Here is a 7,159-nt window from a genome sequence, read left to right as displayed (position 1 = left end):
TTAAAGGGGTCATATAATGCTACATGCACTTTTACAAGTTGTTTGAACTGAAATGTGTGTTGGCAGTGTGTGTACAAAACCACCCTATAATGATAAAAATCCACCCAGTGTTTTTTTTTTAAATCTGCTCAAATCTTTACCCCTTTCTCAAATCGAGCCGATGTCAGATGCCTTTGATTGACAGTAGCGTTTCAGCACAGACTGGACTGGCGTCTTACCTTAGACCCACCCTGAGTGAGCTGTCATCAGTCCGCCATTGTTTCACCGCCGGAGCAGATGTAGATAAGAATAACTCCTAACAAGCGATTTGGGTGTTCTGTTGTTGGATGTAATAATGAACATAGCAGTTGTCATTTACTCCCGACATGTGAGCCGCTGAACTCGCAGAAACATTGTTTCTGAAGGGAATGCGCCCCCGATCTACATAAATCTATGTTCGCGTGAATCATTCATGATCCAGCCTCATCTACAGAAGAAGTGAGTATAATGTTTTTTAATGAATCTTTGCAAATCGCCTTTCCTAATAATGTGCTAATTAGCAAGTTTCACATAAATGCGGCTAAAGTAAACAGTCTCTCTGAGAGCAGCTCAGAAGAGAGGGGCGGGGTCAGCAGAGCTCATTAACATTTAAAGGAAAACGCTACAAAACGGCATGCTCTGTTTTTGACAGGGTAAAAAAAGGTGTTTTTTACACTACCATTGAGAAATTTTAACCAAACTATGTTACAGACATTTCATTAAGACCCTAAAGAATCATATCAACTTGTGGAAAATGGGCATCCTATGACCCCTTTAAAAATATAACATTAATTTAATTATTTAATGATCATTTATTATATATTAAACCACGTGGCATTTATTTGTTGCTTTTTGTTTAAAGTGATATAATCTGTGTGCTGATGTTGTTTAATGTTTTATTAATTAATGCAATAACATTCAGTCATTTCTTAATGTGTTTTAAACGTATTGTTTATTTTGCATTATTTATATGCTATTATAATATTTATTCATATTTTGAATTAGCTTTTATTTTATATTTTTAGTTTTAATTTTAACTAAAATTAAAGCTAAAAATATAAAATAAAAGCTAATTAATAATAATACTTATTTTATATTAACTTGTCTTTTTTAGTTTTTGCTTTTTTAAATGTTCCGTTTTATTTTAGTTTAAGTAATTTATTTTTTAATAGGGTTAGGGATACATAAAACTTGAACAAATTCGAAATGTTGCCTTGACAACTAATTTTCTTAATCTCTAAAACTAAAGTTTTTCATCAAATATTTATGTTTTATTACAGATTTGTTTAAATGAATGCAAATGTAAATCTTAAAGATTTAGTTTTATTAATACAATTAATACAGTGTGAGTTAATGGTCTGTAAAAGTTATTATAGTAGTTATTATATTATAGTTATTAAGTACTGACTAACTCTTCAGATGCTTCAAAAGTTCAGTTACGTTCTTGAGGCTGAATAGAGAAATAAACAGCTTTATTTCAGTCCTGAACTGCATGAGGTTACTCAGGACTTCAGCACCCTGGATAGTTCCACATTTTATTGACAGGCAATGCTGCTTTACAGTAAAATCAATGGAATATATTGGGAAAAAAATCAATGGAAAATGTGCTGCGTTGTGAAATATAATGTTTTCAAGTTTAGTTCTGTCTAATGAAGCTGTCAATGAGGACACGGATAACCCTCTCATCACATCATGTTACATAACAATGCATTTGCAATGCATACTCATTAAATGAAAGTGAGAGTGATAATGAGAGCAAGTGTGTGTAAGGCAATACCCACAGCAGCACCAGCTGCCCTGCAGAGAGTATATTGTCATATGAATAATAAATGATGAGTTGAGTGTGGCTGAAGTTGCCAGGCAACAGTCCCAATGAAAAGTATTTCTGGTAGTCAAGAGTATTTTTGACTAATGTGAAGGAGTCTTGCTTTTTCTCCAGTGAATATTTCTCAGAGTGTGTTTATTTTGATAGTTACCTTCTGTATAGACTTAAAGATTAAAGTCTATAAGAAGTATTGTACATGTACACCATATTGACCAAGAATAAACACAAATTTAATACATTTTATTACATTATTTCAAGTAAGGAGTGGGGGTGGTGTTTTGGAGGAATGCCTCTTCGAAATATGTAATGTAAACATATTATATTATATTGATTGCATTTTAATAAAGTCATATTGTGAAATAATTATAATTTCAAGTAACTCTTTTCTATTTTAATATATTTTAGAATGTAATCTATTGCCGTAATTGCCAGGGGTGCACATACGTTTTTCAGCCTGGTTCTCATAAGAGAACCTGGAGATTTGGTTTGGTCCTCACACTGCACATAGTGTGACCGATTAAATATAACTATAAAAAATACATTCATAATAGTGATAATATTATTGCACTTTATTTAGTTCGTTTTTTTAAAATAAAATAAACAAAATAATAAAGTGTGATAATACTATTATATTTTAAAATAAAAAAGGGAGTATTAAATACAAATACAGTTCTTTTATAGTAAACTTAAAAATAAAATGCTAATGTTTACTTCTTTTTTCATGAATTTTCTTAATTTTCAACCTTAAAACCAGCAGGCTTTTATTTTGGCGGGTTGCCGGCAAGTAAGTATGCGCTTCCGGGTTTAGCGCTGCCGATTGAAGAGCGTCAGTGAATGAAATGTCACAGTTTTGCATTGTGCTTTGAAAACGGCAGCGGGTAGCCTAGATGTATGCTTTCAATTTGAATAGAAATCTTATACAGTACAGTTTGTCGATCTAAAATGGCAATTGTGCATTAACAGCCGTCATCCATGTCCGTACGCAAATGCGCTGTCAGAACTTATTTATACAGCGCATTTTTTATTTTGGTCGCGCATGCGCACCTGCAGACCACTTGTGTGCAAATCTGAGCCATTACTCCAGTCTTTAGTGTCATTCTTCATTCTGGAAAACTTTTTCTTTCTTTCGTTCTCTTTCTTTCAACCTTCTTTGATGAATAGAAACTTCAAAAGAACATTTATTTGCTTTTTTCTAACAATGTAAAGTCTGTACTGTTACTTTAGACCAATTTATTTCATCCTTTTGGAATAAAAGTGTAAGGAAATTTCTTACTGACCCCAAACTTTTGAACGGTGGTGTAGTTTCAGTTCTGAACAGAACTATAGCTCGAAAAACAAGTTATTTAATGAATCTGTTTGCAATTGTAAACAATTATAATATAACAAGTGTAAAACACGTTAAGAAACAACAAAAATGTAAAAAAATTTTAAACAATCCCTTCACTTAATTTTTATCTGACTGGGTTTCTTTTCCATCTTCAGCGACTTGTATGGTGACAGGCTGCATGATCTATCCAGACGGCTGGGACTCAGAGGAGGTGAAGCGGATGTGTTGTCAGCGGATGGATAAATACACGCTGGGTAACTGCACGGTGCGCTGGGCGTACATCCTGGCCATCATCAGCATCATGGACTCCCTCATATTATTCTTCCCGGCCTTCGTCCTGGACAACCGGCAAGACAAACTGCTGCCAGAAGACTTCCAGGTGGAGGAGAAGAAAGGTATAGACTACTATAAGTTACCTTCAGTACTGGCTAGACCAGTGTTTCCCAACCGGGGTGCCGTCTGTCGAGAGCAGGGGTGCCGTGTAAAAAATCCTTTTTTAATATTTTTAAATTGCTAAAATTTTCAAAAAAGCATCTATTATATAATATCCATTTCTGATGTCGCCAATAATTAGAGATGCACCGAAATTTCGGCTGCCGAAAATGAGTTCACCGCTCAGGATTCACTTTCACGTGGTGTGACGCTCTGCGTATTATCCCGCTCTATGCGTGTGCGCTCCGCTCAGCTCCACTCATACCCCACTGTAAAATTAAAAAAACACTGAGTGAGCAAAAATTTGTGAGATAGCTAGTTATAATGGTAATTAAATAATGTTTACATATGTATAAAAGCCTACATTAAAATCTGTCATATAAATTGGTCTCTTCATTAGAAATTAGCCTACTGATTGCCACCATTGATGGACAATTTTTAATATTAAAAATATCTGTATGACATTATATTCTGCAGTTCTTCCCTGTTGTACCGAATATCTATACTTTTCAAATTATCATATCGAAGTTAGAAATTAAACAAAATAAATTTTGTAGGGTGCCACAAGTTTGTTAAAATTTCCAAAGGGTGCCGCGACTAAAAAAAGGTTGGGAAACACTGGGCTAGACTACTGGAGTCCATTACTGATTACAAAACTACATGACAAAAATTGTAATTAGTCGCGTCATCTATTAGATTACACATTTTAAGTAATGTATTCATAATATACATAAAATAACGACTTCAAAATTCATCAAAAATATCTTAATTTGTGTTCCGCAGATGAACGGAGGTCTTACGGGTTTAGAACGACATGAGGGTGAGTAATTAATGACAGAATTTTTATTTTTGGGTGAACTAACCCTTCAGTTGTTTAGAGGAAAGAGAGTGATGTGTGTTTAAAATAGCATCGGTGGGGGGTAAATAATGACAGATTTCTTTTGTTTGGTGAACTGTTCCTCTAAATAATATAAAAAAGATGGGCAGAGGGTGTTTTGTTTCTTTTTACAGCACCCTATGTTCTAGCCTTCACCGTTTTATCTGATCTAGCCAAAGCTGGCATCTCATGTAAAGTTGCTTCTTTTTGAAAAAGAAGAAGAAGAAAAAAGCTCATGTATCTTCTGCTGTATAAAAAAAACAATGCCCAGAGAGACAAGATTCCTTTTTTGCTCTATGTAACAGCCGTGGCAGAGCTCTGTAATCACAGAGAGCTCACTTCCAACATGCAGCGCTAGTAAAATGAATTCTATTAGCCGTGACAGATTTGTGTACATTTATGTGTGCCTTTCATTAGCGTGCTCAGTCACTTGCAACAACACAGAAAAACACTATTAATCATGCTATTCCTGTTCGCATATTCCTCATACAAGGCTGTGAATGTTGTTGAGGAACTAATAGAGCTCTTTTTTTGTCTTTAGAGGAAGCAGGAAGATCCCCTGCGCATCAATGGACCCTGTGGGTTTTTTGGGCCACTTTTCGAGAAATATGAAGGAAAATAATGATCTTAATTTACTCGTGTCTGTAGTAAGTAATTGCCACCTTTAAGGTTACTTCAAGCATTATTTATAATATATAAACTGCATCGAGATATTTCATATTTTGAGACCAAAGCCAACTTGAGAGGAAATGTATTTTTAAAAAAAAATCACTTTTGAGTTTTGTAAAAAAAATTAATCAGTCAACAGGAATGAACTTGACATTTCTATTTATATGATGTCACATTGACCAGCCCTGCCCACAGTGAATCTCATTGGTCCCTCAAAACCCTGCTCCACTCTGTAAGTGGGGACTTTCACTCATAGAGCCAGTGACTGGAATTTTGAATCTGTTCACTTAAAAGATTCAGATTTGTTACTTGATTCACTCAGTGGCTCTTTTTGCTAGCTACAACGGTAAGGAGCAGTTGGACTTACGATTTCTGTTCCATTCACTTTCATTCATACACCAACTTGGAAACACAAGATCATGCAAAGATGTTTTGCATTTTACTAGCATTCCAAATCAGAAGTTTGGTGGGTTCTGACCTGCGAATTCATATCACGCGAGGACCTGTTGCAGCATAATCATATCTTTAAAGCTGCAGGTTTGAAGGAAGGTTGATATTGTACATTTTGGAATTATGTTTTTAAAAAAAAAAAGACGCCACATTGAACCGGTGTCTATAGTTTTTACCTGATCTCGAGTCAGTTTTATAAATTTGTAGACGTTTTAATGAGACATTTGTATAAGTAAAAGGAATAATTATTATTTCTAAAAAAATAGTAATAGTAGTTAATTTGCTTTTTTATTGGCCTGTTTGGCATGAGCCATCCAAAGAACATACAAAACAAGCCCTGAAAATTGACAAAAGAGCACGTATTATACCGACACTTAATATTTAATGGTATTAGATAATTAGTTAACTGCATTTGGCTGCAGGTTTGAAGGAAGGTTGATATTGTACATTTTGGAATTATGTTTAAAAATAAAAAAGACGCCACATTGAACCGGTGTCTATAGTTTTTACCTGATCTCGAGTCAGTTTTATAAATTTGTAGACGTTTTAATGAGACATTTGTATAATTAAAAGGAATAATTATTATTTCTATAAAAATAGTAATAGTAGTTAATTTGCTTTTTTATTGGCCTGTTTGGCATGAGCCATCCAAAAAACATACAAAACAAGCCCTGAAAATTGACAAAAGAGCACGTATTATACCGACACTTAATATTTAATGGTATTAGATAATTAGTTAACTGCATTTGATAGATTATACGGTCAATAAAACATTTGCATTGGGTTTATAAAAGCATGTTTGGCCTGAGTTTTCATTGCATTTACCCCATTTTGACCAGCAGGGGCACCAGTCTTTGATGTTTCGAACGCTTTAGTGAATCGTTTTGCAAAGCAATTAGTTCAGTTGATTTGAAGCTTCGTTTCTCCCATCACTTTACACTAGCAACTTTTTGTGTTGAGTCACTCACTCAACTGATTTCTCAAAAATGGTTTAAAACAAGTTTTTTTTAAACTATAATTTAAATTTGTGTCTACTAAAAGACTCCATTAAATCTTAAAGATCATTCCGGTTTCCTCCACAATGACAACAGATCTAATCTAGATCATTGGTTTTGTTCCTGAATGAGAAACCTCGTTCAGTGCCGCTCTGAAGACACAAAATACCAGCTTGTTCCGTGAAGGCGTTAATAATAATAATAATAAAAGAAGCTATGCTTGTGCTAAAATCAATCTGTGTAGACAGGAAAGCAGGAAAACTCTTTACGATGTAGATTTAAGCAAACTGAAACGAACATGAGAAATTCATTCCAAAATTTAACCGGATACGCTCGTACACGTTATGAATCAAAACTGAAAAGTTAATTATTTTGCCATTTCAAAAACTTTATTTGAAGTTACTACAGAAACTATTTTAGTTCAGTGCTGAACAATCAAAAGCAGAGACATTCATGAAAAAGGAGACAGCGGAGAAGCAGATGATATTTGTGTAGGTCAAATGAAACTGCCTCGTCCAAAAGAGAAAGCAAAGGCCCTTTGAAATCTGCTGCTTGAAGCAACACCG

At 34.3% G+C, this 7,159-nt stretch overlaps 1 pseudogene; it reads left to right on the top strand.

The window, feature by feature from the left end:
• LOC107714508 (tetraspan membrane protein of hair cell stereocilia homolog) overlaps positions 1-5,272 on the top strand; it is a 6,016-nt pseudogene extending 744 nt beyond the window's left edge.
• The last annotated feature ends 1,887 nt before the right edge of the window (positions 5,273-7,159 follow it).

This window comes from Sinocyclocheilus rhinocerous, unplaced genomic scaffold (assembly GCF_001515625.1).
Source record: "Sinocyclocheilus rhinocerous isolate Xijiao unplaced genomic scaffold, SAMN03320098_v1.1 scaffold269, whole genome shotgun sequence".
Lineage (NCBI taxonomy): Eukaryota > Metazoa > Chordata > Actinopteri > Cypriniformes > Cyprinidae > Sinocyclocheilus > Sinocyclocheilus rhinocerous.
The sequence above is the reverse complement of the archived record's forward strand: the minus strand, read 5'-3'. Positions and strand labels throughout refer to the sequence as shown.